The sequence below is a fragment of the Prionailurus bengalensis genome, chromosome A1 (assembly GCF_016509475.1).
Source record: "Prionailurus bengalensis isolate Pbe53 chromosome A1, Fcat_Pben_1.1_paternal_pri, whole genome shotgun sequence".
In the NCBI taxonomy this organism is placed as follows: domain Eukaryota; kingdom Metazoa; phylum Chordata; class Mammalia; order Carnivora; family Felidae; genus Prionailurus; species Prionailurus bengalensis.
Genome location: NC_057343.1, coordinates 231,209,684 through 231,222,548, shown reverse-complemented (window position 1 = coordinate 231,222,548; position 12,865 = coordinate 231,209,684).

Here is a 12,865-nt window from a genome sequence, read left to right as displayed (position 1 = left end):
CTCCATTGAGACTTCTCTGTGCCTCTCTTACTGTGAAATACAGCAAATAGAATCAACGTCGTGAACGGTGAAAGGACTGTTAGAAAACAAGCCCCAAGTGATGTGCCAAGAAAGTCCTCTGGGCCTTCACCTGTGTCCCTGTTTCAGGTATCATGACGGGGCTTGCCCCTCCTGCGAAGGACTTGGGCGGGCAGACCGCAGACCGCAGCCCACCCTGGGCCAGAGGCAAACGTTTCTCCTAATCATGCCACAGCTCGCCGTCCCTGACCCTGTAGATCCCAGGCTGTCTGAGGCTGTGATCTTCTCTATTCCTCCCCTCCCCAGAGCTGGTTTCTGAGACACAGATAAGCAGGGAAGAATACAGGAAATTGTCATCAGAGGGATTTGGGGGGCTTATGATTCTCCCTGGCAAAGTGCTTCTCTTTTGTGTCAAAGAGATAATCCAAGAAAGTTAAATGACTTGAATACTTATCCGGGGCTATTCTCTGCTGTACTTTGGAACATGCTAAACTATCATTTGAAGTAAATGCAAAGAGAAAAAAAAAGTTTTAGACAGGTTAAATAGGTAGAAATAAACGCAAGGAGCAGCGTATTAAGACAAGGACTTGGGACAACAGTGCAAATGTTTGTTTTTAATCCTCTCAACCCAGGGTTACAGGTGCCCACACAAGCTTGGTCTCGCCTCCAAGATTAGAGCTCTGGTCTGGCTTCAAGTTTTAGAGCCAGCTCCATATTAAAATACTCCCGATCCCTGTGAGAGAAGACACTGCAGGGCCATATTTCAGCACACGTCGAACTATATTTTTTATTTTAGTCCTCAGAAAGGCATTCAATTACTGCAGAGAACTTGGTACAAGACAAATTAGCAGTACTGTATCCATTAGGCTACATTATATTTTAAAGGATGCTCTGTTCTCACCTTAGCTCTGGTCGGATTTTGGAGGGGAAAAAACTTTTTTTAACCTGTACTTCACATCTTTTAATTCAGGAAGTCATGGTGGGGTGGAGAGGGAGGTGTGAAGAAAAGGTTAGTTACACTTTGGATTAAATTTAAAGTACATGCATAAATATTATCCATGGGAAACATATGTGTCTTCTATGCCTATGTCGATCTAAGTTAAGAAAATAATTTTTTATAAGTGTTTTAGAGTTATTTTTTAACTGAGCCATGGCAAAACCTATTCACTAATTGTAATCCTTGGAAATGACCCGGAGGCAGTCCCTATAAACTTATGTAGAGGGTAGGTGAGGTGGGTATTTAAGAAGGGCAGTGATGCCCTGAACAGTTTTGATTTGCTCTGTGCCCAGTTTCATTGGTGAATTATGATTTCTATTCATCGAAAATCACTTATAACTTAAGATATTATTAAATGCACAATTAGATAATATTGAAACATGAAGTCCAATGATCATATGTAGTGTAGGTCTGGGAACAACTCACTGCTGCCATCTTTTGCCTCCTGTGTCTGAAAGTTCCTGTACAAAGGAATGTTCTGAATTCCCTGATTTCACTAGGAGACCAGGAAATTACTGGCTTATTGTTTTCAAATTACTGCACTTGACACGAAGTGAAACATTTTTGTTGTTCGTTCTGTTTCTGTATCCAAAGAGTTCTAAGGCGCAGAAATCATCTAAATACTAAATGCTGTATCTCTTGATTTTTTCAATCAGTTTTCAAAATTTGATACAAGTATGTTTTTATATGCCACTTTTACTTCATTTCAGACATAAAACCCAACAATTCAAAATATTTTTGCAAATGCATGTATTTTATAGTTCAAAATATGCCAATTTTAGGAGACTGAAATGCTTGGTTCAAAGCAATTTCAATCTAGCACTATAGATTCTGGTTGAGGTTCAACTAGAAAGATAATATTCTTGTATTTTTAATTTTTTTTAATTTTTTTAATGTTTGTTTATTTTTGAGACGAGAGAGACACAGCATGAGCAGGGAAGGGGCAGAGAGAGAGGGAGACACAGAACGTGAAGCAGGCTCCAGGCTCTGAGCTGTCAGCACAGCGCCCGACGCGGGGCTCGAACTCACAAACTGTGAGATCGTGACCTGAGCTGAAGTCAGACGCCCAACCAACTGAGCCACCCAGGCGCCCCTATTCTTGTATTTTTTTAAATGATTTACCCATTGATAAACAAGTGGAAATTTCTCAAGTTGTAAAATTCAACTATGCGAGTGATTGTTGTTGCTGCCCAGCATTTAAATGGAGGAAATAACGACACTCTTTTAAAATTTACAATTTACAATTTACAATTTAAATGTAGAAGTCATATCATTATATATATTATATACACACATTCAGGAGAATAGTAAACACTGCTTTTTGTTGACCATAAAAGATATGCATTTGTTACTGGACAACATTGTTCTGTTTTCAAAGACTTTCAGAGTAGTTATAACTGTTTTGAATTAACCATTTTAGTTAAGATCAATGTGTGGGCCATTTCAGAATTTGATGGGCAACTTCACACTTTCACACAGACTTCTTTTGACTACTGCTGCCCCTCATATGATGCTTTCGCTCATTCATTCATTCATTTATCAGATGTTTGTCTACTGTGGTTCAGACACTAGCAAAATTTGTGGTATCAGTAGCAAACAATAGACAAAATGACAGCTCCCGTCCTCAGGGAGTTTATAATCTGTGGTTACGGGATGAGAGAAGGAGAGGAAACACACAGAGGAGGCACTTAACGCTCAAATGTTTTCATTTCTTTCTGACTGTCTATGTGGTTTAGGGCATTGATGATTCTTTATTCAATCCTTTTCTTCAACGTTTTCTCACTGTTTTTGCCTCTTCCAGGGAACCTGTTTTGGTTTTGGTTTTGTTTTTTTAATGCCAGGACATAGGTGGCATGGTGAGATAGGCCCTAAATGCTGAGGCAGAGGAAGGAGAGAGATAGAGACGGTGTATTTGGAGAGAGCCAGGGTTCTTGGATTTACAGTGGAGTGGAATACATTCACTCTGAACGGAGTCACACCGAATGAAGGCATCAGAGACCAATGAGGTGTCCAGTGGCAGCCCTACATCATCAAAAGTCACCACCTGGTACCAAAACATCGAAATTCAATGTAGGCTGCTCAGGCATAGAGAAGGTCAAGCATCATTGATCAGAATCGGACAGTGGGTCAGAAGTCTAAGTGGACAGGAATTGACGGATTGCATATACAGGAAGAAGACATCAAATTATAGAGCTGGGCACAGAATCTTCATAACAAATATTAGCAGCAAGGAGAAATAAACTTTGTGCTATGATTTAACGTGTCAGCAATGCTTATAGATTTAATGAGCTTCTTCCACTGAATGAAGAAATTGACTCCCCAGATTGACCGGCTTGGGGCCTATTGACAGGAACAGGAAGCAGAAATGGCAAAAATAAGACCCAAAGAATGGAACGGGGGCATTCTTACCAAATTTATGCAGTCCTCCTAGATGAATTTTAAGGCAGACTGATTTAGTATTGAATTTCATCAACAAAATTTCAGTTCTTAGACCAAACATCTAGGTTAAGGATTCTTAATGGAATCATTACTGCCTCCTCAGGAGGTAGTTTAGAAATGTGTGAAAGGGTATTTTTTTTTATTGTCATTAACATTCGGCGGTCACAAGCCACACATTCTAAACATTCTGCAGTATATGAGACAATCCTACAGGAAGAAGAATTGCCAGTATCCTTCATGGCTTTCGAGGGTGCTAAGAACCTGTTCAGAAGTATGTAAGCTTGTTAACAGTACTCCATTTTACATGTAGACAAGAAGCATTTTTGCCTGGAAAAACCACAGTGATATAAATTACCGAAAGATTCAACCTTGTTTTGATCAGAAATTGACCAAGGCTGGTTCACAAAATTAAGAACAACAACTCACCAAAAGAACACTCCTGTATCCGTCTTTTTTTTTTTTCTTTTAAGTAGGCTCTATGCCCAGCACGGAGCCCAATGTGGGGCTTGAACTCACGACCCTGAGATCAAGACCTGAGCTGAGATCAAGAGTCAGACACTTAACCGACTGAGCAACCCAGACGCCCCTGCATCAGTCAATTTGTGTAGTTATCACTATCACAGTGATGCTACATACAGGGGTAAGGTTAGCTCTTCTGGCCTGGTTGTGACCAAGCGTTTACACAAAGAGGAACATAATCTTCTATTTTAAGTAACTTTTCTTTTATTTCATCTTTATATTTTTGTTGGGCATACTATAGGCCCTTAAAAACCAGTTAAGATCTCTTCTTCTCAGGATGGCAGAGTGGGCATCACGGGACACTTGTTGTGAAAGTAGAGCATTGGCTTTTTTTTTTTCAATGTTTATTTATTTTTGGGACAGAGAGAGACAGAACATGAACGGGGAGGGGCAGAGAGAGAGGGAGACACAGGATCGGAAACAGGCTCCAGGCTCTGAGCCATCAGCCCAGAGCCTGACTCGGGGCTCGAACTCACGGACCGCGAGATCGTGACCTGGCTGAAGTCGGATGCTTAACCTACTGCGCCACCCAGGCGCCCCAAAAATTATTTATTTTTGAAAGAGACTGTGTGAGTGTGGGAGGGGCAGAGAGAGAGAGAGAGAGAGAGAGAGAGAGGAAGGCAGAGAATCCCTTGCAGGCTCTGCCCTGTCAGCACAGAGCTCGACAGGGGCCTCCAACTCATGAACTGTGAAATCACAATCTGAGCAGAAACCAAGAATCAGACACTTAACCGACTGAGCCATCCAGACGCCCCCTACTCATTAAAATTTTTAAAACTCTCATCTTCTTACCTGTAAAATAAGCAAAACCCTGCCCTCAGATTGTTGTGAGAAATAGTGAAGCAATCCGTAGTAAACAAATAGCAACATGCCCTGGCACCTAGTGACCAGTTCACAACTTAACGGTTAATACTAGTGATGACATTAAAATGCCCTCTTCCTTCTGCTGTGTTAGCTTCTTGCTACTCCGAAGCACACGTATTATCTGATTGCACGTACCTTGTTCTGTCATCAAGACACAGAGGCAACACCACATTGCCAATGGATACTTTTCATATTCATTCTTTTCCTAATGAGCATCAACAAATTACTTTCATATGCAAATACTTATATCTTACAGGCTAATGATGAGAGTTTATACTGATCTTCATTTTGTACACTGGCTGTGATTATTGTTTTCACTGAGTTTCGAGGAATTCACAGATGCATGGCATCTACACCAGGTCAAGTGACTTTCCTATTTTTGTATTTCGTGTTGGTATATTCCTTTATGGTCTTTGTAAAGCGTCCTGCTATAAAGTATGCTGTTTAACTTGTATGGCTGTTCCATACAATTTACCCATTTGGTTTATCTGTTGATAATAATGTTATCAAATACTTCCTATATTCTCTAATATTTTTTCCATATACATGGAATATGTACATGACTAGCTATATTTTGTATTTCCAGCAATCACATTTATTTATTGTTTTTTTTAATTATTTTTAATGTTTACTTATTTTTGACACACAGAGAGAGACAGAGCATGAGCAGGGGAGGGGCAGAGAGAGAGGGAGACACAGGATCCGAAGCGGGCTCCAGGCTCTGAGTGGTCAGCACAGAGCCCGACGCGGGGCTCGAACCCAAACCGCGAGATCATGACCCGAGCTGAAGTCGGACGCTTAACCGACTGAGCCACCCAGGCGCCCCTATTGTTATATTTTTTAATGTTTATTTATTTTTGAGAGAGAGAGAGAGACAGAGTGTGAGCAGGGGTGGGGTAGAGAGAGAGGGAGACACAGAATCCGAAGTGGGCTCCAGGCTCTGAGCTGTCAGCACAGAGCCTGACACGGGGCTCCAACTCACGAGCTGTGAGATCATGGCCTGAGCCGAAGTTGGACACTCAACCGACTGAGCCACCCAGGTGCCCCTCACATTTCTTTTATTTTCATCTTTTTCAATAATGTCAGAAACGAGGACTTCTGAAGGAATTTTCTGAATAATTGAACATTATATTTGTGTAAATATTTTGGTGAGCATTTAGTTTTGCTTATTGTAAAAGTAACAAATTCTGAATCACAAATAAATTAGAAAATTATGAAAATTATGAAAAAAAATTATAGTCTCATCACCCAGAATGAAAACAGTTTGGTTTTTTATTATAATCCACAAATATACATCCTCTTAGTTAAAATTATATTTCTGTAACTTCCCCATTCTGTTTTTCATGACCACACTTTCCTATTCTAAGGTTAGATCATTCTTTATACAGCCAAGTTTCCATTTTATACATTTTGGCTGTTATTACATAATCTCTCCCATGGTACATGGAGGTTGAATGAAGATTGTTTTTCTCAAATCATTTGACATTACAAACATCCCAATTAAAAAATAGACCAGACTTCTATTTCTGGACAGAATGGAATAGCTTGTGGCAGCCCAATGCTTCTGCTGAAAATAATTAGAATTCTTGAATAAAAACAAAAATATTTCTCTAAAGCAAGGACTGGAGGAGCCAAGATTCCAGACGGAAGACGATGCGGAGCTTGAACTGACGCTGTGTATCTCCTCTTTCCCTGGAACCTTCGCCAATTTTGGATACAGTGAAAGAGGCTGAGTTTTGAGTCTAGCTGGGCAGGGGGCCACTGTTTGACACACAGATACGAGTAGAGGTTTTGTTGGTCTCATAGGGCTTCATATTGACACTCGATCAAGGTCCCAGTGGGAAGGGAGGAGCAGAGAACTGACCCCAACACAAGGCTGGTGTTCCCCTCAAAATTTTGCAACTTCTGAAGCCTCACAAGGCTAAAAAGCTAAGCAAAAAGTCCTTGAAGATCATAATATAGTTTTAACAGTCTTGCTGTCCAGAGGAGGGAAAAAAAAGCATTTGCATTCAGGACCTTCCTGAGTAGTGACCTTAGGAGACCCATCAGGTTCTCAGTGAAAATTCCTAGAAGCCTGCTCCCTGAGATCCAGGGAAAACAGAGGGAGATGGCCACTTGTCAATACTGTGGCCTCAGCTGAATTCAGCTCAGCCCTTGATTGGATCAGAGGTGAGCAGGACATCTAGGTACCTACCAGGAAAAAGCGAACCCTTTCAGGAAAACTTCCTCAATGCTTTAATGTGCAGGTTCCAACACAGAAGTCGTTATGCAGGGATAGGACCAAATGACCAATAGCCAACCAACAAATATATAATAGAAATAGACCCACAGGGAATCCAGATATGGGAATTAGCATATATTGAACATATTCAAAGTAATAATAATATGTTCAAAAGAGTATAAGGATGTAGGAAGAGATAGAAAAAAAAGACTAGAGAGGATGGAGAAATTCACCTGAGAATTGGAATCTAACAGAAAGAATCCACTGGGAATTATAGAATTTAAAAATATAAATGAAATTAATTTTAGTAGTAAGTTCCATGTAACCCATTATGCACAAAATATTGAGTGTGCAGGTAACACTTAACAAAACCAACCTATGCTGGGTTAGAAAGCAAGCCATAGCAAGTTTGAAATGATTTGAGCACTTCAGAGTATATTCTCAGACAACAGTGGAATTAAAACAGAAATCAATAACTAAAAAAAAAAAAATAGCAAATAGAAAGTTCATCCTGTTAGGAACTTAATCTATACCATTTCAAAATAAATCTACTTAAGAGGGTTGAATTATTTTCACATAAATGGTAAACAACATATATATCAAAACCTGTGCCATGCAACTAAAATAGCTTTTAAAATATCTGTAAAGTCTATGATGCCATGTACAAAATATATGAAACACAACAAGTTGCAGCCATTGGACAGCAGCTAATGTAAGGCCACTATCCGTGAGAGAGAGGAGGCATACAAAGGGTATTTACTTTTATGTAGGCTTTTTCCCTGGGAACATTTTCTGGGATGTGGTGCGTTTATATAGGATATAAGAAAGAGAAGCAATTACACTAGATAGAGAAGGAAGAGATTAAAGTTTGTTTCTTACTAGGGTGGTCGGGATTTAGGAGAGAAAGTACTGGAGAAGAAGGAGCCAGGAAGAGGGAAATCCAGAGAGATTCCCCAGAGTCTCCACCAAGATGCCAAGAAACTAGGCAGAGAACAGCTGCTTGGAGGCAGGGAGCTGAGCAATTCTGGAACATGCTTAATGCTCTGGAAAGTTTGGTGGCCAGGATCAATCAGGGTGGAGAATCTTTATGAACAAGTCAAAGATTGAGTTGAGTTATCAGAAAGGCCATCTAACAAGACTGTGTAGGCTGAATTGTGTTGCATCCAAATTCATATGTTGAAATTAACCCTCAGGGTGACTATAGTTAAAGAGCCTTTACAGGGCACCTGGGTGGCTCAGTCTGTTAAGAATCCAACTCTTGATCTCTGCTTTGCTCAAGATCTCACAGTTTGACAAACAGAGCCCTGAGTTGGGCTCTGCTCTGATAGTGCAGAACCTGCTTGGGATTCTCTCTCTCTCTCTCTCTCTCTCTCTCTCTCTCAAAATAAATAAATAAACACTTAAAAAAATAAAGATAGAGCCTTTATTTTTGTTCTTGTTTTATAAAATTTTTAATTGAGATATAACTTATATTAGTGTAAGTTTTCTTTCTTTTTTTTTCAATTTTATTTATTTTTATTTTTTAATACAATTTATTGTCAAGTTACTTAACATACAGCATATACAGGGTCCTCTTGGTTTCAGGTGTAGATTCCCATGATTCATCGCTTACATACAACACTCAGTGTTCATCCCAACTAGTGCCCTCCTCAATGCCCATCACCCATTTTCCCCTCTCCCCCACCATCCCCCATGCCCCTTCAGTTTGTTCTCTGTATTTAAGAATCCCTTGTGGTTTGGCGCTTTCTCTGTTTAAAAACTATTTTTCCTCCTACACTTCCCCCATGGTCTTCTGTTAAGTTTCTCAAATTCCACATATAAGTGAGAACATGGTATCTGTCTTTCTCTGACTGACTTATTTCACTCAGCATAATACCTTCCAGCTCCATCCACGTTGCTGCAAATGGCATGATTTCATTCTTTCTCATTGCGAAGTAGTATCTAAGGACAGAGCTTTTAAAGAAATAACTAAGAGGGGCGCCTGGGTGGCGCAGTCGGTTAAGCGTCCGACTTCAGTCAGGTCACGATCTCACGGTCCGTGAGTTCGAGCCCCGAGTCAGGCTCTGGGCTGATGGCTCGGAGCCTGGAGCCTGTTTCTGATTCTGTGTCTCCCTCTCTCTCTGCCCCTCCCCCATTCATGTTCTGTCTCTCTCTGTCCCAAAAATAAATAAACGTTGAAAAAAAAATTAAAAAAAAAATAAAGAAATAACTAAGATTAAATGAAGCCATAGGGATGGGGCCCTAATCCAATAGGACTTGTGTCCTTACAGGAAGAGAAAGAGTCAGTAGGGATGTGAGCACACAGAGAAAAGGTCATGTGAGGAAATAGTGAGAAGACAGCCATTGGCAAATTGAGGAGTGAGACCTCAGAGAAACCTGCCCTTCTGACACCTTGATTTTGGACTTCCAGCTTCCAGAACTATGGGGAAATAAATTTCTGTTTTTTAAGCCACCCTGTCTGTGAGATTTTGTGTGGTGATCCTAGCAAACTAATACAAAAAGTAAAACTAGCCACACTTTAGGTTGACGGCTATGAACCTAGAAATACGGGCGGGGGGGGGGGGGGGGGGAGGGGGGAGGGGGGGAGGGGGGGACAAAACAAAAAACTGTAATAGCTCTCTTTAAAGAAAGCCTAAAACAAGGCCTGACAGATCAATGTATTCCTCTGATACTTTACTGTCTGCCAACCTAAAACTCAATTCTTTTTGAGGAAAAATATTGTAACTCAGTGCCTCCTTAAGATAGTATCTGGAATTCTCAGAATATAATAAAAAAAATTAAGTATTTAGCCTCTAGTAACACAAATATATTGAAATTAAAGGAAACAAGATCTATCATGCTAAAGGTAAGTAAAAGAACACTGGAGCGTCTATATTAATATCAGATAAGGAGAAACTTCAAGACAAAGAGAATTTACTGAGACGAAGGGGAACACTTCATAATGATCAAAATACTAGAATTGAATGCGTGTTATGCCTTTTCTTGTAAGGATGACAAAATGGGAAATTTGGGAAAGGGGGTAGAGAAGGCAAGTCTCCTCGTATATCACAGTCATCTTATGGGGGATATAAATTTTAGGAAAAAGGCATATATGGAAATTGATCATAGGGAAAGTGACGTCCTTAAACTGAATGGTACCCTAGAAAGTCAGTAGGCATCACCAGGAGTAGAAGTGTCCCAGGTGGGGACATACTGGTTTACCAATCAAGCTTCCCTGGCCTTTTCTCAGATCTCAATTCCTAAACTGGTTGGTGGGTAGATGGATGTTGGTTACTTCATTCTTTCTAAGGTATGCTTAAAAATGTAATCTTAAAATTATTTAATCTTAAAATTATTTATTATGCATGTGGTTATGGAATATCTATAATACCTATATATAAATATGTAAAATACCTAAAATATGAAAAATATAACCAGAGAAATTAATTTTATAATGATATACATAACAATTAAAACAGCTTTGCAGGGCCAATATTCCTCTATCAAATTTGCTAAGTCTTCTTCACTTACTATATTCAGTGTAGGTTAGGATGCAGAAATGCTAATGCACTACCTATTATCATAACATTTTTAGTGGTTAGTTTGCAAAATACGTCAGGATTTTGAAAAAGATTCCAAACCTTGCGTATGTTATGCGAAATGTTTGAAAGACGTATTTTCTTTTTATTAAGCAAAGCCTGGGAAACACAGTTAGACTTTTTTTCGAGAACTCAGAGCAATCACATAAATGTTAACGCATTAAGATACCGTGATAGTTTCAGGTATCGTTGCAGGACCTCTTGCCCGGCACTGAATGACCCTGACCTCTGGCCTTTTAGCCATATGAAAGGAAGAGCTTGTCCATATAGGTTACTTGAGTGCCTCCACTTTCACACATGTGTGCACACACACGTGAAATGAAGATACGTATCTCCTTTCCTAACAGAGTCCCTGCACTTGTAGAGATCAGAAAGCTTCCTTAGGACTTTTCTACCTTTATTTTTACAGGACATGCAATACAGTGTTTTGCAAAACAATTCCAGACAAAAAAGTATGAAAAATCCTGAGCAGGATGATTTTGCTGTGAAATGGATTTGTGGGGTTGTTTAGCTCATAGATGTCAACCTGGAAAGAGGCCACTCAGGGATGTGAAAGTGGCCTTGGCTTGATAAATGTAAATGAAGGCACAGAAAGCATAAGAACAGGATGGACATGCAAGAAAAGAAAATCAAAGACCTGAAAGATAAAGCATGAAGTCTCAAAACGTACTTAGGATGATGAACACAGTGTTCAAAAGTTAATGAAATGAAGAGAAACACGGGGTCCTTTCCTTAGGTTAGAACAACGGCATGAACAAGTTTCTTGCTTGGGAGGCCACAGATTCTGCACAGTGACCCCTGTACCAGGCCGCACGGGCTGCACCTCATCCTTGGAATATAAGTGTTCACTGAGCCAATTGCTTCCTATCTCATCTGATCTGTATAGTGAAATTTCTTGCCAGTGTCTTCAAGGGAAGATTGGCTTTCCTAACTATTGGAAGCTGTCGCTGGTCCTATTCAGAGAGGAGTGTCAGTAACTCCAGCTAATCTAATGCCCCACCTTCCGGGAGAGCCAGCTTTATTCTAGTATCACTGGACATGAAAATTAAGCACCGATTACAGTCTGCTGTGTCCATCAGACTTCTGATACCACTCAGAACCCTATGTCGAGTCATCTGGGTTTTTTTCAAATTTATTTATTTTGAGAGGTGGGTAGGGAAGGGGCAGAGAGAGAGGGAGAGAGATAATCCCAAGCACGAGGTGGGGCTCGAACTCACAAACCGTGAAATCATGACCCGACTCATCTCTAAGTGAAGAGTGGGGCACTCAAAGGACTATGCCACCCAGGCGCCCCCCCCCCCGCCATAGAGTCATCTTGGATGTGATTCTTGGCACTGCTGTCCCCAGCAGCCACCAAAAATTGAAGTCCTCTTTGAATGACTTTGTTTCTCATTAATTGCTACCTTCTTATAATTCTGTGTACTCCTCTGGAATTTTCAGCCTAACACAATTAAACCCTCCAGTGTCATTATTTTTAAATTAATTTTAATACTATTATCAAAGTTCATTAATTTGTATCAACTTTTCTTAAATTTTTTTAACGTTTATTTATTATTGAGAGGCAGAGAGACACGGAGTGTGAACAGGGGAGGGGGCAGAGAGAGGGGGAGACACAGAATCTGAAGCAGGCTCCAGGCTCTGAGCTGTCATCACAGAGCCCCACGTAGGGCTCAAATTCACAAACTGTGAGATCATGACCTGAGCCAAAGTCAGTCGGTCGCCTAACCAACTGAGCCACCCAGATGCCCCAATTTGTATCAACTTTTAAGAGAACTTTCAGGCTAGGGGCACCTGGGTGGCTCAGTCGGTTGAGCATCCAACTTTGGTTCAGGTCATGATCTCACACTCCTTGAGTTCAAACCCCAGGTCGGGCTCTGTGCGACAGCTCAGAGCCTGGACCCTCCTTTGGATTCTGCGTCTCCCTATCTCTCTGCCCCTCCCCTGCTCATGTTCTGTCTCTCTCTGTCTCAAAAATAAATAAAAACATTAAAAAAATTTTTTTTAAAAAAGAGAACTTCCAGGCTGATATTCATCTATTAAATTTTGTAATTCTCACTCTTTTCAATTGATGTATTCTTCTTCATTGCACATAAATTACTTTTATTTATAAGCATTGTTTAACTATCAGTATACTAAAGTCTTGGAAAAAACTTAAATTTCAACTGTAGCAGATAAATCTACAGTAGCTATTGTTCTAAAATAGGAGTATTCGGCCAAATTGTGCTTATT